The 23,015-nt window shown below is 38.0% G+C and overlaps 1 protein-coding gene across 12 annotated transcripts in view; it reads left to right on the forward strand.

The window, feature by feature from the left end:
• DCX (doublecortin) overlaps positions 1-23,015 on the forward strand; it is a 398,585-nt gene that overhangs the window by 5,969 nt on the left and 369,601 nt on the right. For 9 of the 12 annotated variants that reach the window (XR_015159048.1, XR_015159047.1, XR_015159049.1 and 6 more), the window contains exons 2-3: positions 8,247-8,310; positions 14,406-14,453. The gene's annotated coding sequence lies outside the window, so the exon portion shown is untranslated. The remainder of the gene's footprint in view (positions 1-8,246; positions 8,311-14,405; positions 14,454-23,015) is intronic. The other 3 variants (XM_086388052.1, XM_086388058.1, XM_086388062.1) reach the window with 1 other exon arrangement.

Below are 23,015 nucleotides of genomic sequence, written 5' to 3' on the forward strand. Positions count from 1 at the left end.
GGTTGGATCTCCTTGCAGTCCAAGGGACTCTCAAGCGTCTTCTCCAACACCACACTTCAAAAGCCTCAATTCTTCAGCACTCAGCATTTTTTATAGTCCAACTCACATATCCATACGTGACTACTGCAAAAACCATAGCTTTGACTATTTGGATCTTTGTTGGCAAAGTAATGTCTCTGCTTTTTAATATGCTGTCTAGGTTGGTCATAACTTTTCTTCTGAGGAGCAAGCGTCTTTTAATTTCATGGCTGCAATCACCATCTGCAGTGATTTTGGAGCCCAAAAAAATAAAGTCTGTCACTGTTTCCACTGTTTCCCCATCTATTTGCCATGAAGTGATGGGACCAGATGCCATGATCTTAGTTTTCTGAATGTTGAGTTTTAAGCCAACTTTTTAGTCTCCTCTTTCAGTTTCATCAAGAGGATCTTTAGTTCTTCTTTGCCTTCTCCCATAAGGGTTGTATCATCTGCATGTCTGAGGTTATTGATATTTCTCCCAGCAATCTTGATTCCAGCTTGTGCTTCCTCCAGCCCAGGGTTTCTGATGATGTACTCTGCATATAAGTTAAATAAGCAGGGTGACAATATACAGCCTTGAAGTACTCCTTTCCCTATTTGGAACCTGTTGTTCCATGTCCAGGGCTAACTATTGATATCTGACCTGCATACGGATTTCTCAAGAGGCAGGTCAAGTGGTCAGGTATTCCCATCTCTTTAAGAATTTTCCTCAGATGACACTCAGATGACCATTATATCTACTACTGTGGGCAAGAATCCCTTAGAAGAAATGGAGTAGCCATCATAGGTCAACAAAAGAGTCTGAAATGCAGTACTTGGATGCAATCTCAAAAATGACAGAATGATCTCTGTTCGTTTCCAAGGAAAACCACTCAATATCACAGTAATCCAAGTCTATGCCCGACCAATAATGCTGAAGAAGTTGAAGTTGAATGGTTCCATGAAGACGTACAAGACCTTCTAGAACTAATACCCCAAAAAGATGCCCTTTTCTATATAGGGGACTGGAGTGCAAAAGTAGCAAATCAAGAAACACCTGGAGTAACAGGCAAATTTGGCCTTGGAGTACAGAATGAAGCAGGGCAAAGGCTAACAGGGTTTTCTAAGAGAATGCACTGGTCATAGCAAACACCCTCTTCCAACAACACAAGAGAAGACTCTACACGTGGACATCACCAGATTGTCAACAGCAAAATCAGATTGATTATATCCTTTGCAGCCGAAGATGGAGAAACTATACAGTCAGCAAAAACAAAACCGGGAGCTGACTGTGGCTCAGATCATTAACTCCTTACAGCCAAATTCAGACTTAAATTGAAGAAAGTAGGGAAAACCACTAGACCATTCAGGTATGACCTAAGTCAAATGTCTTATGATTACACAATGGAAGTAAGAAATAGATTTAAGGGACTAGATCTGATAGACAGAGTGCCTGAAGAACTATGTGCAGAGCGGTTCGTGACATTGTACAGGAGGGAGGGATCAAGACCATCCCCAAGGAAAGAAATGCAAAAAGGCAAAATGGCTGTCTGAGGAGGCCTTACAAATAGCTGTGAATAGAAGAGAAGCGAAAGGCAAAGGAGAAAAGGAAAGATATACCCATTTGAATGCAGAGTTCCAAGTGGGCCTTAGAAAACAACACTGTGCACAAAGCTAGTGGAGGTAACGGAATTCCAGTTGAGCTATTTCAAAACCTAAAAGATGATGCTGTGAAAGTGCTGCACTCAATATGCCAGCAAATTTGGAAAATTCAGCAGTGGCCACAGAATTGGAAAAAGTCAGTTTTCATTCCATTCCCAAAGAAAGGCAATGATAAAGAATGCTCTACTAGTGTTACACTGAGTTTTTAAATGCATTATTTGTATCAATATTTTGATTAAATAGGTGAGAAACAATTGTTTCTCAATCACTTATAATCCTGTCTAATCAAGTGCACAAATCTTCTCTGTCAACCCTTAATTTTGTCTTCTCAAAATCAATTCCCACATTTAGGACAAATAAAAATTTCAGGACATATTACTCAGCAGGATGGCCGAGAGGAGCTACTCCACATTCAAAGTGAGGAGGGGTGGCTGTGAGGAGATACCCCTCGTCCAAAGTAAGAAGAAGCGGCTGTGCTTTGCTAGAACAGCTGTGAAGAGATACCCCATGTCCAGGGTAAGAGAAACCCAAGTAAGATGGTAGGTGTTGTGAGAGGCATCAGAGGGCAGACACATGAACCATAATCACAGAAAATTAGTCAATCTAATCACGTGGACCACAGCCTTGTCTAACTCAATGAAACTAAGCCATGCTGTGTGGGGCCACCCAAGATGGGTAGGTCATGGTGGAGAGGTCTGACAGAATGTGGTCCACTGGAGAAGGGAATGGCAAACCACTTCAGTATTCTTGCGATGAGAACCCCATGAACAGTATGAAAAGGCAAAATGATAGACTACTTAAAGAGGTACTCCCCAGGTCAGTAGGTTCCCAATATGCTACTGGAGATCAGTGGACAATACAATACCCAGTTGTGGATGCAACTGGTGATAGAAGCAAGGTCCAATGCTGTAAAGAACAATATTGCATAGGAACCTGGAATGTTAGTTCCATGAATCAAGGCAAATTGGAAGTTTTCAAACAGGAGGTGGCAAGAGTGAACGTCAACATTCTAGGAATCAGCGAACTAAAATGGACTGGAATGGGTGGATTTAACTCAGATGACCATTATATCTACTACTGTGGGCAAGAATCCTTTAGAAGAAATAGAGTAGCCATCATGGTCAACAAAACAGTCTGAAATGCAGTACTTGGATGCAATCTCAAAAATGACAAAATGATCTCTGTTCGTTTCCAAGGCAAACCATTCAATATCACAGTAATATAAGTCTATGCCCTGACCAGTAATGCTGAAGAAGCTGAAGTTGAACGGTTCTATGAAGACCTACGAGACCTTTTAGAACACCGAAAAAAGATGTCATTTTCATTTCAGGGGACTGGAATGCAAAAGTAGGAAGTCAAGAAACACCTGGGGTAACAAGAAAATTTGACCTTGGAATAAGGAATGAAGCAGGGCAAATGCTAATAGAGTTTTGCCAAGAGAATGCACTGGTCATAGCAAACACCCTCTTCCAACAACACAAGAGAAGACTCTACACATGGACATCACCAGATGGTCAACACCGAAATCAGATTGATTATATTCTTTAGCCAAAGATGGAGAATCTCTATATAGTTAGCAAAAACAAGACCGGGAGCTGACTGTGGCTCAGATCATGAACTCTTATTGCCAAATTCAGACTTAAATTGAAGAAAGTAGGGAAAACCACTAGACCATTCAGGTATGACCTAAATCAAATCACTTATGATTATACAGTGGAAGTGAGAAATAGATTTAAGGGACTAGATCTGATAGACAGAGTGCCTGATGAACTATGGATGGAGGTTCATGACATTGTACAGGAGACAGGGATCAAGACCATTCCCATGGAAAAGAAATGCAAAAAAGCAAAATGGCCATCTGCGGAGGCCTTACAAAAAGGTGTGAAAAGAAGAGAAGCAAAAAGCAAAGGAGACAAGGAAATAGATAAGCATCGGAATGCAGAGTTCCAAAGAAGAGCAAAAAGAGATAAGAAAGCCTTCCTCAGCAATCAATGCAAAGAAAGAGAGGAAAACAACAGAATGGGAAAGACTAGAGATCTCTTCAAGAAACTTAGAGATACCAAGGGAACATTTCCTGCAAAGATAGGCTCAATAAAGGACAGAAATAGTATGGACCTAACAGAAGCAGAAGATATTAAGAAGAGGTGGCAAGAATACACAGAAGAACTATACAAAAAAGATCTTCATGACCAAGATAACCACGATGGTGTGATCACTCACCTAGAGCCAGACATCCTGGAATGTGAAGTCAAGTGGGCCTTAGAAAGCATCACTACGAACAAAGCTAGTGGAGGTGATGGAATTCCAGTTGAGCTATTTAAAGTCCTGAAAGATGACACTGTGAAAGTGCTGCACTCACTATACCAGCAAATTTGGAAAACTCAGCAGTGGCCACAGGACTGGAAAAGGTCAGTTTTCATTCGAATCCCAAAGAAAGGCAATACCAAAGAATGCTCAAACTACCACACAATTGCACTCATCTCACACACTAGTAAAGTAATGCTCAAAATTCTCCAAGCCAGGCTTCAGCAATACATGAACCGTGAACTTCCTGATGTTCAACCTGGTTTTAGAAAAGGCAGAGGAACCGGAGATCAAATTGCCAACATCTGCTGGATCATGGAAAAAGCAAGAGAATCCCAGAAAAACATCTATTTCTGCTTTATTGACTATGCCAAAGCCTTTGACGGTGTGGATCACAATAAACTGTGGAAAATGCTGAAAGAGATGGGAATACCAGACCACCTGACCTCCTCCTGAGAAACCTGTATGCAGGTCAGGAAGCAACAGTTAGAACTGGACATGGAACAACAGACTGGTTCCAAATAGGAAAAGGAGTACGTCAAGCTGTATATTGTCACCCTGCTTATTTAAATTATATGCAGAGTACATCATGAGAAACGCTGGGCTGGAAGAAGCACAAGCTGGAATCAAGATTGCCAGGAGAAATATCAATAACCTCAGATGTGCAGATGACACCACCCTTATGGCAGAAAGTGAAGAGGAACTAAAAAGCGTCTTGATGAAAGTGAAAGAGGAGAGTGAAAAAGTTGGCTTAAAGCTCAACATTCAGAAAACGAAGATCATGGCATCTGGTCCCATCATTTTATGGGAATTAGATGGGGAAATAGTGGAAATAGTGTCAGACTTTATTTTTTGGGGCTCCAAAATAACTGCAGATGGTGATTGCAGCCATGAAATTAGAAGACTGTTGATCCTTGGAAGGAAAGTTCTGACCAACCTGCTGCTGCTGCTGCTGCTAAGTCGCTTCAGTCGTGTCCGACTCTGTGCGACCCCATAGATATCAGCCCACCAGGCTTCCCCGTCCCTGGGATTCTCCAGGCAAGAACACTGGAGTGGGTTGCCATTTCCTTCTCCAATGCATGAAAGTGAAAAGTGAAAGTGAAGTCGCTCAGTCGTGTCCAACTCTTAGCAACCCCATGGACTGTAGCCCACCAGGCTCCTCCATCCATGGGGTTTTCCAGGCAAGAGTACTAGAGTGGGGTGCCATTGCCTTCTCTGGACCAACCTAGATAGCATATTCAAAAGCAGAGACATAACTTTGCCAGCTAAGCTCTGTCTAGTCCAGGCTATGGTTTTTCCAGTGGTCATGTGTGGATGTGAAAGTTGGACTGTGAAGAAAGCTAAGCACCGAAGAATTGATGCTTTTGAACTGTGGTGTTGGAGAAGACTCTTAAGAGTCCCTTGGACTGCAAGGAGATCCAACCAGTCCACTCTAAAGGAGATCAGTCCTGGGTGTTCTTTGGAATTAATGATGCTAAAGCTGAAACTCCAGTACTTTTGCCACCTCATGCAAAGAGTTGACTCATTGAAAAAGACTCTGATGCTCTGAGGGATTGGAGGCAGGAGGAGAAGGGGACGACAGAGAATGAGATGGCTGGATGGCACCACTGACTCGATGGACATGAGTTTGGGTGAACTCCCGGAGTTGGTGATGGACAGGGAGGTCTGGTGTGCTGCGATTCATGGGGTTGCAAAGAGTCGGACACAACTGAGTGACTGTACTGAACTGAACTGAATACAGTCCATGGAATTCTCTAGGCCAGAATACTGGACTCAGTAGCCTTTTCCTTCTCCAGGGTATGTTCCCCACCTAGGCATTGAATCCAGGCCTCCCACATTGCAGGCGGATTCCTTACCAGCTAAGCCACAAGGGAAACCCTTATTTATTATTATAACTGTACATAATGGCCTGCCTCAGAGAGCCCTGCTTGCTCCTCTGTCTTCCTGACCCTTGGGCTAGGGTGCCTTTGTTTGGCTCATAGGGAGATAGTTTGACCTTGCCTACCTCTGAAGGATTGTGACATTCTTGAATTCTTTGTATGGAAAATGGTGCCTCTCATCTGCTGCTTACTGGCATGGCTCAGAAAATCACATTTTTGAGGACAGAATCACAGATAGTTGTGGCATCTTTGTTTATTGTCATGACAGGAGATATTCCATTTCATACACCTGTGAAATGACTGTAAGTAAGTGAAACTGACATTTTGGAAGATATTTGTAAGAATTAAATGGTCATTTTACTTTGTTTGCTAACCTCCCCCCATCTCTGATCCATAAAGAACCTGGCATCCAAGCCCCAACAAGATAGTTATTTACAGACATTAGTCTGCCATCTTCTAGGCCAGTCGGCTCTCTGCTTAAAGTTATATTCCCTGGGTGACACTAGTTGTAAAGAACCCACTTGTCAATGCAGGAGACCTAAGAGACACGGGTTCGATCCTTGGGTCAGGAAAATTCACTGAAGGAGGAAATGGCAACCCATGCCAGTATTCTTGCCTGGGAAATCTGATTGGCAGAGATGGGCTACAGTCCATAGGGTCACAAAGACACAACTGAAGTGACTTAGCATGTCTTGCCTCAACACCTCGTCTCTCAGACTTGTTGGCCTATCGTGGTGAGCAGAGTGAGCTTAGACTAGATAACAATACTAGAAATAATTAGGTTTGTTTAATATGTTACTGTAGTAAAGGTGCATGGGAAAAGTTGTTAGATCAGAAGGACATTCAGCGTTTACTAAGTTTGTTTTGGTAGAATATTGGTATAAACATTTCAGAAATTGCATGCTCTATGGGAAGTCCCTGGCAATTTGTCAGTGCCCTCTGTGATGAATGTGCCCTCCAAAATACTGTTTTACTTTCAGAAATAACCCTCATCAAAATTCCTATGAAGTAGTTATATACTATGAAGTGGTTATATGCAGAATTTTCAGTCAGTTCAGTTCAGTCGCTCAGTCATGTCTGACTCTTTGTAACCCCATGGACTGCAGCACGCCAGGCCTCCCTGTCATTCATCAACTCCAGGAGTTTACTCAAACTCATGTCCATTGAGTTGGTGATGCCACCCAACCATCTCATACTCTGTCGTCCCCTTCTCCTCTGCCTTCAATCTTTCCCAGCATCAGGGTCTTTTCAAATGAGTCAGTTCTTCGCATCAGGTGGCCAAAGTATAGGAGTTTCAGCTTCAGTCCTTCCAATGAATATTCAGGGCTGATTTCCTTTAAGATTGACTGGTTTGATCTCCTTGCTGTCCAAGGGTCACTCAAAAGTCTTCTGCAACACCACAGTTCAAAAGCATCAATTCTTCAGCACTCAGCTTTCTTTATAATCCAACTCTCACATCCATACATGACTACTGGAAAAACCATAGCTTTTACTAGGTGGACCTCTATTATGGTAGAACAGACAATAGCAATCAATTAACCACAGCCATTAAATCTCTTAATGATCTTGTTGTATTCTAAAGCTTACCTGAAGGTTCTACTATAGGCTAGAGTTTGTATCATCAACAAAGAAGAATAATCTCAGAGCCTCATGGAAAAGGACCATACCAGGTACTTTACATGATTGCTACTTCAAAGAGTAGATTTATGAGCTAACATCACTTAGATAAGTTACAAACCAGAACAGTGGACTGAGGCAAAATTTCCAGAATTCTTTTTAATCCAGTTAAGGCTCAGAGCACTATAGAGTCAGATAACCAGGAAGGATGTGCTAAACAATGCCAAGCCTTCCATAAAATACCCAATAATCATTTTTCTCCCCTTTCAAAATCTGTGGTAGTTTTTCATGAGATATAAAGCCTAGGTTCTGATATGCGTTTTAGAAGGAATATCATATATACTTGCTCAGGTAAAATAAAAATGGAGCTATTTCTGAGAATCTAAAGAAAATATGGAAAATAAAGTAGCATTAGTTATCCTTATGATAAGGGTGGTTTCATATTGGTTTTATATAACTGAAAGTGAAAGTCACTCAGTCGTGTATGACTCTTTGCGACTCCATGGACTATACAGTGCATGGAGTTCTCCAGGCCAGAATACTGGAGTGGGTACCCTTTCCCTTCTCCAGGGGATCTTCCCAACTCAGGGATCGAACCCCATTGCAGGTAGATTCTTTACAAGCTGAGCCACAAGGGAAGCCCCTTATTTAACCTAGGCGCTATTTTATTTTTTAATAGTTCAGAAGAAAACTGTGATGAATGTATGCCATATTTATTCATATTCTTTTTACATTTTTTTGTTTCTCCTCTTGCTATTTTCTCTGCCTCTCCATCAATTTGGTTAGCTATCCTTCAAGATTCAGAAGACGTGCAATTTCCTCCAGGAAGCCCTTCTCTGACCCTTGTAAGGTATGTCCATTATATGCAAATACTGCTCTTTGCCTACCCTTGTCATAATTCTTGATGTTTAAATTACCTGTACACTGTTTTCTTCTTCTGGACTGTAAAGTCTAAAAAGAGTGGAGACCAGGTCTAAGTCATCTCTGAATATCTAGAATTTAGTACTGTCCTTGGAACCTAGAAGATAATCAATATATGTTTATTGAACAAAAAGAATTATATTATTAGATACCATGCTAGGTCCTATGGGGAATACAAAGATAAATAAAACATAGTACCTTTTCTATCTCAACAATAGATGAATTTATTCATAGGCTGATCAAACTCTTATGCACTTTTAGAATTAAGAAACCATGGAATCCATTCTTTTTATTTTATGGACAGGAAACAAAGATTCAAATAGATTGTGATTCTTTCCCCAATAGCAGGGCTAATAATGCTAGAAGTGGGTTGAATCTAAGTCTACAGATGCTTGCCAAGGCATACTATAGTGACTTATCCTTTAGAGATGAGCCTACAGTAATGGTATCTGTTTTATAATATAAAGCAATAACAGCAACATGATCTTAAAGTCTGATAAACCAGCAATGTTTCTTCTTAATCTAAGTACCGCATATTATAGAATCCTTAAACTACCTATTGTGTTTAGATTTATTTCCTTAATTTTTCATCATTCATTAAAATTTCTATATATCCTTTATTATTAAATTAAGTATCTTTTATCAAAGCTGAGACATGCTTTGTGGATCCAATGAGTTCTTGAAAAGTTGCCAAAACTTGACTCTCCCTTTCTTTCTCCTCCTTCCAAATATTATTGGTGGTAATTTTCTTACTGTTAGGGACACAAAAATAATTATTTCTTGTTTACACTGGTCAAATCAAAGTGCTATAATAGAATCGATTTATGGAGAACTGTAGAGAAAATGGTTTAAAGAATAGCAACATATGCCACTGCAAATGTGGTACTTTGACATGAAAATAATTTTGATCTGAAGGTAATTGAGAAGAGGAAAGTACAGGTAAAACTCTGCCCTATCTTATTTGCCTAAAAGTAGTTGTAAAAGATAATTACTCCTTGGAAGGAAAGTTATGACCAACCTAGACAGCATATTAAGAAGCAGAGACATTACTTTGCCAACAAAGGTCCATCTAGTCAGTTCACTTCAGTTGCTCAGTCGTGTCCGACTCTTTGAGAACCAGTCAAGGCTATGGTTTTTGCAGTAGTCATGTATGGATGTGAGAGTTGGACTATAAAGAAAGCTGAGCGCTGATGAATTGATGCTTTTGAACTGTGGTGTTGGGGAAGACTCTTGAGAGTCCCTTGGACTGCAAGGATATCCAACCAGTCCATCCTAAATGAAATCAGTCCTGAATAATCAATCATTGGAAGGACTGATTTTGAAGCTGAAACTCCAATACTTTGACCACCTGATGCAAAGAGCTGACTCATCTGAAAAGACCCTGATGCTGGGAAAGATTGAAGGCAGGAAGAGAAGGGGACAACGGAGGATGAGATGGTTGGATGGCATCACCGACTCAATGGACATGAGTTTGAGTAAACTCCGGGAGTTGGTGATGGACAGGGAGGCCTGGTGTGCTGCAGTCCATGGGGACACAAAGAGTTGGATACAACTGAGCGACTGAACTGAACTGAACTGTGTTGTAAAGGTGTCCACCTTCCCTCTGTAATAGGATGGACAGAAGTTAACCATCAGAGACAAGTATAGACCCTTACAGCCTGAAGTCAACATCAGAGGAACCTATATAACAAGCTTTACTGATTAGCTTTTATGGTCCCTTTAGTTCAGTTCAGTTTAGTCGCTCAGTCGTGTCTGACTCTTTGCGACCCCATGAATCACAGCACGCCAGGCCTCCGTGTCCATCACCAACTCCCGGAGATCACTCAGACTCACGTCCCTTAGTTTCCCGATATATTTACCTTCTCCTAATTCTTTACCCCAAAAACTCAAAGTCCTTTTCCTTCATCTTGTCACTTCTATAAGAATTTGTTGTTATTCAAAACTGCTATATAATGTCAAACTCTAACCATCCCTTTCAGTTACTCATTATTGAGTATATGGAGCATATGCCTGATAAACAGGTTAATAAACTTTTTTTTGTTGTTCTCTTTTTAATCTGTCTTTTGTCAGTCTAATTTACACGGCCCCAGCTGGAAAAAGGTAGAGGGACAAAAAAGATTTTTTTCCTCCTCGACAGTTTATTAATAGATATTTTTATTTCAACCATGTTTTTTAAATTCCAACTAGACTTCCTAGTTTCTTCAAGATCCTACTGAATAAAATGAAGTACTTCATTTACCCAAGAATATGCAAGAGAGCTATAAAATCAGGATTCAAAAAGATACCCAAAAAAGGATATGAAAGAAAATATGAATAAGCAGAAACAATGATTTCAAATAAATCAGATGAAAGTCTTTGGCTTAAATTAAAAAAAAAAAAAACACTATACAAGTATAAAATTGAGGTTTTAATGAACTGTAATGAGTTGGCTGCACCACTACTTGAGTTATCACAGGCAGGGACAAAACTAATTTTTATTGAGCACACTTAATGTGACAAGCAATGTGTTAGACAAATTGCACATCTGATCTCTTTTTTATCAGAATTAAATTGTAAGACTTTTCCAAATCCTATCTGTACATGAAATTGCTGCTTATAAAAAATTACACTACAAATCATATCAAAGCTACAATATTACTTAAATAATTAAAATGAACCTTTGTGATTTTTACTTCACATTCCTTCCTAGGCTACAAAGACAAAGATCAGAAACCATGAAATGCTTTCTTTAGGTAAAATCCAATTGAGTATGAAACAAGTCACCTAAATGAAGCATTTAATTCTATTATCGTGACTATGAGACTAATTTATATATCTTATTACCAACTACTTTTGGAAGAAGGAAAAATCATTTATGTGATCCTGATTATATGAGTATATGCTTCCTGTATGGATCAGTGAGGTTAATTAAGCCCTGTTGTATAAAATTATCATAATCAGCTTAACTATAAATGATAAAATGTTTGATTAAAGGAGACTCTACTGAATAAAACATAATTCCAGACATTGCTTAAGTCCATTATCTGATAGAAGGCTAGTGCTTAGATGAATCAAAAGCTGTTAAGACTTAGATGTTTTTCAAGAATGCAAGTTTTCTAAAAGATCTGAGTTGTTTTTAGTTAATTTGTTTTTACTTAATTCTCTTTATCTAATTTTTGCTAACATAGCAAAAACTATGGAATATAACATACCATTTTTTATAAATATCAGAGTCATGGATACATTGCTTAATAAAAACAAATTAACTCAAAACTATTCATTGAGCACTTAATATATACGATCAATATATATATATCTGCTACACACAGATAGACTAGACAGCTTAGAGTCTAGTGAAAACACACAAAGATGTATGCAAATATGTGGTGATAAAGCGCAATAAAGGACTGAGTAATGCAGGAGAGAATAACAGGGGTTGGGGTGGCATGGGAATTTATTTTAGATTCAATGGTCAGAGAAAACTTCTCTGCAGAACTGACATTTAAGCTGAGGCTCAAAAGATAAGGAGCCAACCAGGAGAAGACTCAGGGAACTCTCACATTCATACATGACTATTGGAAAAACCATAGCTTTGACTATACGGACCTTTGTCGGCAAAGTGATGTCTCTGCTTTTTAATATGTTGTCAAAGGTTCATCTAGTCAAGGCTATGGTTTTTCCTGTGGTCATGTATGGATGTGAGAGTTGGACTGTGAAGAAGGCTGAGCACCGAAGAATTGATGCTTTTGAACTGTGGTGTTAGAGAAGACTCTTGAGAGTCCCTTGGACTGCAAGGAGATCCAACCAGTCCATTCTGAAGGAGATCAGCCCTGGGATTTCTTTGCAAGGAATGATGCTAAAGCTGAAACTCCAATACTTTGGCCACCTCATGCGAAGAGTTGACTCATTGGAAACGACTCTGATGCTGGGAGGGATTGGGGGCAGGAGGAGAAGGGGACGACAGAGGATGAGATGGCTGGATGGCATCACTGACTCAATGAACGTGAGTCTGAGTGAACTCTGGGAGTTGGTGATGGACAGGGAGGCCTGGCGTGCTGCGATTCATGGCGTCGCAAAGAGTCGGACACGACTGAGCGACTGATCTGATCTGATCTAGGTTTGTCATAACTTTCGTTCCAAGGAGCAAGCTTCTTTTAATTTCATGGCTACAGAGATGTCCACAGTGTCTTTAGAGTCCAAGAAAATAAAATCTGTCACTGCTTCCACTTTTTCCCCATCTGTTTGCTGAGGAGTGATGGGATGGGATGCCATGATCTTAGTTTTTTGAATGTTGAGTTTCAAGTCACTTTTTCACTCTCTTCTTTCACCCTCATCAAGAGGTTCTTTAGTTCCCCTTCACTTCTATAAGATTTTGAATTCCTAAGAGCTCTTTCTTGTTCATTTAAAGTTCCCTTTTTATTGCATACTGTAATATGCAATAAATTGAATTTGGTATCATCTCATTTCTCTGAAGATATTATTAATAATGGGTTTTTTTTTTGTTTCTTTTCTCTTTGACTTTTGTTACTGCTGCTGCTGCTGTTCTGATCTCTGTCTTGCATTTTAGAAACTTTATTCAAATATCTAGGAACTTAGCCTTAAATATTTAAGAGTGATCCACAAAGAAGTTCTGTCTTCATTGTTGGAACTTCACTGTGTAGTAACTGGGAAGAAATTCAGTCTTTTTAATGGGAGACCCCAAATATCAGTGTCTGTAGGGCTTTACACTTGTGTTAGCTTCTCCAGAATCCTCCTATCTCCCCAACTGATAGTATCTTGGAAACCAACCAGCAGAAAGGTGACAGAGGGCAGTCTTAAAATTTATTGAATTGACACTCAATCCCCATTTTCATTAAACTTCAAAATCCAGCCGTCAGCTATGCTTATTGTTTTTAATACTAGAACTTCTTTTCTGGAAAGTTGTTTCAAGCACTATAGAAAATAAAACTTGACTCTTTTTTTTTCAACCTAAACCATTGTTTTACTTTCAACTAAATCAACAAACAAGCTTCCTTAACAACAAGAAACACCTGACCCTCCACACAGTGAAAAAGAATATTGCATTAACTCTTGAATCTGTAGTTGAAATTGATAAGGAACTTTGGGGATCTAATTTTTTTCTTATACATACTTTTGATCAATCTTCTTTTTAGCTCTCCCTTCAACCTGTACCTCAAAGATATCCAGTAACTTTAAATTAAAAACTGAATCTGTCACCATCAGCCTTAGGTTTCAGCTTTTCCAATTTAAGTAAGCTTAACACTCATCTCATCTGTTGCTCTCCAGCTTCCAAAATTTTGTTGACTTCACTTGTCTGCTGTTGTCTCCTCTCCTGTTCTCTTCATCCTTCTCTATTTATACCTTAAAAAAATTCCTTTATTGTCACTTCAGTGGAGCTTCATGTAGCAGCAGAGATAAATGATGTTTCTCATCTTCCTAGTTTAACTGGAAGTCTTATAGCACACTCTGTATGGAGAAATAATGCCATCCAAGCTAATAACATTAAAGATGGGAGACTGAGAAGCCCACCTGCAAATAGAAAATGTTTCAGAGAAATAAGCAGTTCTATAATATGTAAGTCACATATGTGACTATTTACTGTACTGGAAAAGTCTGTTGCTACAGAAAACTGAGTTATATTAACTTTCTTTTTTTTTCCACCTCTACTCCTTTATTTTATTTTATTTATTTTATTTTTATTATTATTTTTTTTACTTTACAATATTAACTTTCAAATACTTAAAATTATAGGTTATTTAACTGGATATACAAACATAAGTTATGTGGGCTTTTCTAGTGTTATTTGGATACAGAACGCATTTTTATGAAAAACTACCTTTAGACATAAATTGCCCTCATTGAAGAATCTTAAGAAGCATGCCATTTAGTTCCTTGTTGGAGAAGACTCCTGATTTGAGAGACTGAACAGGCATTTTAGTGTAGATTTCATGAAGTAGGTGAATTCAAGACACTATTTTTTAAAATTCATTCAGACAAACTTTAAGTATTAAAAATAAAAACATGTCTGATCCTCCTGTATTTCAGCCCTGACCACACACCTGCCTATATGTTCATTTGGGAAAAGAGGTCAAGGTAAGAGCAAAGAAATGGGGTTGTACACAATAATGATACTAGTCGCTAATATTTATTAACCTTTAGTTAGTGTTTACTGTATGTCAGTAACTATGCTAAAAACTTTTTGTGAATTATTTCATAATAAATGGTTAGTGATTATTTGACATATGAATGTTTTTATTTAAACAGTAAAAAATGGAAGGATAAGTCTGTAAGGAGGAGGAGAGGGGAAAGAATGCCACCAAATGGTCAACATTCTCATTTCCTTTCCCAATCCCATCCCTCCTTTTCTCAAGTACTGCTGTAGACTTATTTGTATTCCTAGCATAATTTTGTCCTCTATCCTTGCTTTTTGCTATTCTTTCAGTATGTTGATATTAAGTGATTCATCTTAGGTACTTGAATTTGAAGGTTAATGATTTGGAACTTCAAGCAGGAGTTTTGATTGCAATAGTTCACTGTTTTGCAAAATATACCATCAAGTATTTCATAAGAGAGGATATGGAATAAAAATGAGAAAAAAGAAAGAGAAACATGTCAGGGCATTTCTATAATTTTTAAACATTTTTAAAGCAATATGGCTGATATTTCCAAGTGATTAAACCTTTACAAAACTCCTAGATAATAGCAACCTGTGATGATTAATACACATTCAGTCTAACAAGCTACTAAGAATGCATGGGTCTGGAACATGTATAAAATTGGTTTAGGATTAAAGGAAGTAATCTGAAGAAATGAGAATTTAAATAATTCTTCCAAAGATTAGTAAAATATATTCCAGCCTTCCAAATGTTTAAGATTGGAAAATTTGTCTTTTTTTAAAAAAAAAAAGACAAGGTAAATTTGTCTTATTTGATTGGTATCTATTGAATATATACTCTGCAAGGCATTGTGATTAGCATTATGGGAGAAAGGGCATGAAAATGCCTAAAATGTTGTTTATTTTATCAAGCTGCTCATAACCTAGTGTTGAAGGTAAGGCATATACAAAATAGCTGTTATACTCTATATGATATTATATGACAAATACTACATGAATGATGCAAAATATTTTTATTTTTTCTGTTTTGCCAACCTGCAATGTAATGAATTTGTAAGTAACATTCCATATATATGTTTCTTTGTATACTATTTATATATGCTAACCTTTGACAATCACTGCAAAACATCATTAAAACCAGTTCAGGTAGAACAAGTCTAGAAAAAGAACTGCCAGCTAAGGCACACTTGGAGAAAAATAACTGGTTTCAGGGAGATATATGCATGTGTTTCTTATAATGGAATGTGTAACTTATTGTTTACTAGAGTGCAGTCCATGCTAAGGGTCGGACACGACTGAGCGACTTCACTTTCACTTTTCACTTTCATGCATTGGAGAAGGAAATGGCAACCCACTCCAGTGTTCTTGCCTGGAGAATCCCAGGGACGGGGGAGCCTGGTAGGCTGCAGTCTGTGGGGTCACACAGAGTCAGACACGACTGAAGTGACTTAGCAGCAGAGTCCATTCAGCCAAGTGCATTAGGTATATATTTCATTTAATTTTCACAATAATCCTGTAAGATCAGTACTATTTTTATCCCCATTTTACAAATGAAGAAACTGAAAATCAATGTGTCTAAAGTTACACAGCTGGTAAAAGGTAGAATTAGGAGTTGGACCCAGTCTGTTTAACCCCTAGTGTACACTCTTAATAATTTGGTTTTCTGTCTCTTTTGTGGAACATGCTAGTAGAGCTGTCTAGGAGATATTTAGGTATCTGAGTCTGAACTTCAAGAGGAAAGGTTGGGTTAGAGATACAGATTATATAGTCATAAGCATGTGTTGCTGCTAAGTTACTTCAGTTGTGTCCGATTCTGCAACCCCACAGACGGCAGCCCACCAGGCTCCCATGTCCCTGGGATTATCCAGGCAAGAACACTGGAGTGGGTTGCTATTTCCTTCTCCAATGCATGAAAGTGAAAAGTGGAAGTGAAATCGCTCAGTCGAGTCCGACTCTTCACAACCCCATGGACTGCAGCCTACCAGGCTCCTCTGTCCGTGGGATTTTCCAGGCAAAACTACTGGAGTGGGGTGCCATCACCTTCTCTGCAGCATGTGTTATAGATCATCACATATAAGGAGACCTCAATAAGAAGATACCAAAAAGGTTTTCTTGTCAACTGTATTGTAAAAATGTTTACAAATATAAATGAATAAATTGAATATCTATTTAGGTCATTTACATTTTAAATTTAGTAAAATAAGTTCTATTTAAGTTCTAAATTAAATACGTTAATTTAGGTGTATTGCTTTTATCCCCTATTTCATGGAATACCTGATTTTTCACCTGTGTTTTCAACATTAGTATCTGCATCACCAGAGCCTATTCTTGTCATCTGTTTTCCAGAGCTCATCATCCTCACTTCTGCGTACAAAACTACATGCATCATTTTACTGTAAAAGTAATTTTTTTTTGGGCTTTGCATATTATTTTATTTTATTTTATTTTAAACTTTACATAATTGTATTAGTTTTGCCAAATATCAAAATGAATCCGCCGCAGGTATACATGTGTTCCCCATCCTGAGCCCTCCTCCCTCCTCCCTGCCCATACCATCCCTCTGGGTCGTCCCAGTGCTCTAGCCCCAAGCATCCAGTATCGTGCATCGAACCTGGACTGGCATCTCATTTCATACATGATATTTTACATGTTTCAATGCCATTCTCCCAAATCTTCCCACCCTCTCCCTCTCCCACAGATTATCCAAAGTCACAAATACCCTTTCACATAACATCCCATTTGCAGTGGTGATGTCATATCTCCAAGAGTAGTCACTACATTTGTATTAAATTTGTATTGATATATTTATGTATATACATATTATGTATTTGCTTGCTGATTTATTTTTTTAAACTAACTTTGATGTGGGGCATTTCATGCAGACATAGTCATGTTAATAGAAACATTCAGGATGGAAAAGTAAATAAGACTTCAGTAAAACACACACACAACAACTATAGTAACAACTGACAAAAAAATACCCATTTCTCATATTTACTGAGATGTATTAAAAATCTACTTGTTAGGTGCTCTCGTATGTAAAACAACCTAGTACTATCTCTCTAGTGTCATTTCCCCCACTTAATTTTCTTATAGCTGAGAAATGAGTCTCAGCAAACAGAGGATTTTAATCCAGATCCAACTCCAGAGCCCATGCTCTTTTTCACCTGTTCTCCTTTATGATCAATAAATAATAAGTAGTTGTGAAATAGCTGACTAATGGCCATGAGAGAGAATTTAGTTAGCTAACTAGCCTTTGTGTATAAATGGAATAAGTAATTGTGGTTTCATAACACATTGTTTTAAGTAACTGTCACACCTTCTGAGGGATAGATTTTATATTTCAATACATGGAAAATGACTTTTGGGTAGTTTCATTAGGGAAAAGAAGAAGAGAAGATTAAAAGTAGAAACATTAGGTGATGATATCTGAATCAACAGTCATTTTGTATTAGAGTAAATTAGAGAAAGAACCATTCATAGTTCTGCCATGTATCTTCTCCTGAATCCTCATAGTAAGGCTGTTAGGTAAAGATACACTTAATATCAGAAGTCACTTTGACATTTAAATAAGAACCAATGTGATGTCATAGAAATCACTTCTAGACTTTTTTTTATTATTAACATAAAATTTTGTTTAGCAAGAATCTGCTAAATAAAAAAAAAATCACATTTATTACTTTTTGAGTCCTCTCTCTTTTCTTTTTGGTTAGTCTAGTTAAAGGTTGTTAAGTTTTGTTTATCTTTTCAAAAAACCAACTCTTAGTTTTATTGATTTCTTGATATTGTCATTCTAGTCTCTTATTTCTCTCCTAATTTTTATTATTTACTTCCTTCTACTAATTTTGGTCTCAATTTGTTATTTTTCTGATTTCCTGTAGGTGTAAAGTTAGGTTGTTTACTTGAGATTTTTTTTTTTCTTAATGTAGGTATTTATTGTTTTAAACTTCACCCTTAGAAATGCTTTTGCTACATTCCATTTATTTTGGTATGATGTATTTTTGTTTTCATTTATCTCAGGATGCCTTCTGATTTCCCCTTTGATTTCTTCTTTGATTCATTGGTTATTCAAGAGTATGTTATTTAATTTCCACATATTTGTGAATTTTACAGTTTTCCTCTTTTTATTGATTTCTAGTTTTATGCCTTAGTGATTGCAAAAGATGCTTGATAGGATTTCAGTCTTCTTAAACTTGTTAAGGCTTGCTTTGTGGCCCAACATGTGATGTATCCTGGAGAATGTTCCATGTGTGCTTGAGAAGAATGTATATTTTGTGTTATTGGATAGAATGTTTTACATTTGCCTGTTAGATCCATTTAGTCCATAGTATTATTCAGATCTGCTCTTTCATTATTAATTTTCTATTTATATGATCTATACAGTGTTGCAAGTGGAGTATTAAACTCCCCTACTATTATTGGATTGCCATTTCTGAACTGATCCCTTTATCAATATATAGTGACCTTCTTGTATCTTGTGACAGACTTTGATTGAAAGTCTATTTTATCTGATATGACTGTAGCCACTCTTGCTCTCTTTTGGTTACTCTTTGCATGGAGTATCTTTTTCCATCCCACATTTTTTACCTTTAAAATCCGAAGTTTTAATATACTATAATATAATATAAATATGAGGTATTTCTTCCTCATATTTAAGTTATAAAAAACAGGCACCCATTCAGAGCAAATCACATAATGGGCATTTAATAAATGTCAAAATAAATCAGATGTTTTCTAAAAGCAGCAGCTTTTCCCACCTAGAAAAGGATTATTTTGCTTTATCTATAAATGTCGTTAGCTTTTAGTTAGAGAAAATCCACCAGATGGCAACCTCATCTGCATGTGAAGCATGATGTGCAATCCTCTGCAACCCATTACAGGTCCCTTGAGCCAAATGCTCCCTGATTAATGGCTGATTTCTACAGTGATCCCAGTAAATGGATACTAGGCTGTCACTTGGCAGTGACTGTAGGAAGGTGGGGGATGTGCAAAGTTGAGATATATTTAGTATCAAGTGTGAAACATTTTTACTACATTCTTTTTAAATTAATATTGAAAACAGAAATAATAGTATCTATTTCCATGTTGCCCTCTAAACATATTTCTAATTTGAAACTAAAGGAAACTGTTCATTTATCCAGTGTATAAAGCTGCAGAGAACATTATTTCCCCATGAACCACACGTTATTCTAGTTGGATTCCTTGTATTTAATGGCAATCTGGTAGCTTAAAATACAAACTGTGTTCTCTATTTCTAAAGCTGATAGTATGCAGAGAATACTGCTAGGGATATTTAACATGTCCCTTATTGTTTTCTGTTTATAGACAACCTGCCCTGAGGTACTAATTAGGTGGAAGATATTGCATATACTTAGCAAATACTGTTGTGTTTTTCCATACAAATAAATCTGTGGTCAAGGTGAAAGTCATTGCTGAGTTGGTTATATGAGTTGCAAATTTCTGAAAATATGCTCCATAGGAAAAGTTCCAGAAAAAGAAAAAAAATGTGTTGAAAAAATTTTATTCCTAAATAACTAGTTGTAATTGCAACTGACATTTCATTAATAAATTTAATTATAGTGGCATGCTTCACCTACATTAAAATGCAGCTGTGTGAGACATCTGTTTGAATTAAATATCTATAATGCTTAACAGATTGCCTTTTCTAATGACTATAATTGACTTTATTTCATATCTGTATATTTTCTAAGCTCCATATATGAAATATATGATTTTTCTCAGTATCCTGGGTATTTTAATAACATTATTTAGGCATATTTTGCATATAATATAATTCACGCATTTCAAATATATATTCAGTGATTTTTAGCAAATTTAAGTCTCTTACACATTTTTTTTTCTTTTTTTTAAATTTTATTTTATTTAACTTTACAATATTGTATTGGTTTTGCCATATATCAAAATGAATTTGCCACAGGTATACATGTGTTCCCCATTCTGAACCCGCCTCCCTCCTCCCTCCCTGTACCATCCCTCTGGGTCGTCCCAGTGCCCCAGCCCCAAGCATACAGTATCGTGCATCGAACCTGGACTGGCAACTCGTTTCATATATGATATTATACGTATTTCAATGCCATTCTCCCAAATCTTCCCACCCTCTCCCTCTCCCACAGAGTCCAAAAGACTGTTCTATACATCAGTGTCTCTTTTGCTGTCTCGTATACAGGGTTATTGTTACCATCTTTCTAAATTCCATATATAAGCGTTAGTATACTGTATTGGTGTTTTTCTTTCTGGCTTACTTCACTCTGTATAATAGGCTCCAGTTTCATCCACCTCATTAGAACTGATTCAAATGTATTCTTTTTAATGGCTGAGTAATACTCCATTGTGTATATGTACCACAGCTTTCTTATCCATTCATCTGCTGATGGACATCTAGGTTGCTTCCGTGTCCTGGCTATTATAAACAATGCTGCGATGAACACTGGGGTACACGTGTCTCTTTCCCTTCTGGTTTCCTCAGTGTGTATGCCCAGCAGTGGGATTGCTAGATCATAAGGCAGTTCTATTTCCAGTTTTTTAAGGAATCTCCACACTGTTCTCCATAGTGGCTGTACTAGTTTGCATTCCCACCAACAATCTTACACATTTTAAATATGGTGTAGATGTACCTAGATGGTATTCCTCATTATAGACAAATGGTCAGCATTTTGGCAGCTCATCTATCTTTGGATCCTAACATGCCTGCTTTTAGATATTATTTACATATGTAGAGGTCAGAAAATCTGACTCTTGTTTGTCTAAAATTTTGTTAGTGTCAGTATCTCAGTGCCCCACCTTCTAGATTGAGGAGGACACATTCACATTACATTACAGAGTTGAAATTTGTCTTCATTATCATATAATACTAACAAATCTAGCCTTCTGTACAACCCAGACCATTGGAGCTAGTGAATATTATTTTAATTTGACATCTCTAGAACTGACTCATTTAAAAAGAGCCTGATGATGAGAAAGTTTGAAGGCTGGAGGAGAAGGGGACAACAGAGGATGAGATGGCTGGGTGGCATCACCAACGCGATGGACATGAGTTTTAATATGCTCCAAGAGTTGGTGATGGACAGAGGAGCCTGGCGTACTGCAGTCCATGGGATCACAAAGAGTCGGACATGACTGAGCGACTGAACTGAACTGAACTTGATAGGAAGGAAACTATTTCATGTTCACATGAACAGGTCTTTGTGATTTACAGAAACACAGATACATGGAAAGCTTATGGCTTCAATTGTACAACTTCTGTCACAGATCAAGAATAAACAGAAAAACTCATAGGTCTAGATATGAAAGAACTGTTCTCCTTTACAATAGGCAAAAAGTTCTTAATTGATTTGAGTTCATAAATAAGAAAACAAAAAGCCTAAACAAGCTAGATTCTGTTTCTCATTCAAGAGAGAATAGCTCTCCACCATCTATCCAACAGAAATCACCAAATGGTCAGACAATAAAAACAAATTCTCAATCATTACTACCACCAAGGGGAAATAACTTTTTTCAAATACAAACAAGAAAGAAAAAACAGAAAAATCACTAGAGAGGAGAAAATAAAATCTATAGAAACAGAATAAGCAAAGTTTAAGTTCTACTTGAACTTTATTCTACTGCTGCTTGGGATTCCTTCTGACAGCCAAGAAAAATGTATTTGGTCTTAAACAGACTACAGTCTCCCATAATGTAGTCTTTTGTACCTACCAGGTGAGTCAATTTGGGCATCTCCATAGAATCTCCCTGATCGCTCAGTTGGTAAAGATTCTGCCTGCAATGCAGGAGACCCTGGCTTGATTCCTGGATTGGGAAGATCCCCTGGAGAAGGGATAGGCTGCCCACTGCCTTATTCTTGAGCTTCCCTTGTGGCTCAGCTGGTAAAGAATCTGCCTGCAATGCGGGAGACCTGGGTTCAATCCCTGGGTTGGGAAGATCCCCTGGAGAAGGGAAAGGCTACCCACTCCAGTATTCTGGCCTGGAGAATTCCATGGACTGTATAGTCCATGAGGTCTCAAAGAGTCAGACATGAGGGAGCGACTTTCACTTCACATGGAACCTCCAAAACTGTCAAAGCATAACTTTCAAGCAACTAAAATGATACTAATCAAGCATATGTAAAATGAGTACATGTCAAAGATTTTATTTAACTCATTAACTGATGAAGGAACCACTAAGGTGTTATGACTGGGTCAAAGACCATTTTAAAACAGAGTATTGATAGGAATGGGCTTCCCTGATAGCTCAGCTGGTAAAGAATCCGCCTGCAATGCAGGAGACCCCAGTTCAATTCCTGGGTCAGGAAGTTCCCCTGGAGAAGGGATAGGCTACCAACTCCAGTATTCATGGGCTTCCCTGGTGACTCAGACGGTAAAGAATCTGCCTGCAGTACAGTAGACACTGGTTCGATCCCTGGGTCAGGAAGATCCCCTGAGGAGAGCATGACAATCCACTCCAGTATTCTTGGCTGAAGAATCCCTATGGGCAGAGGGGCCTGGCGGGCTATAGTCCATGGGGTCACAGAGAGTCAGACTCAG

This window comes from Bos grunniens, chromosome X (genome assembly GCF_055505025.1).
Source record: "Bos grunniens cultivar Pamir isolate PY7600 chromosome X, Bosgru_T2T1.0, whole genome shotgun sequence".
In the NCBI taxonomy this organism is placed as follows: Eukaryota; Metazoa; Chordata; class Mammalia; order Artiodactyla; family Bovidae; genus Bos; species Bos grunniens.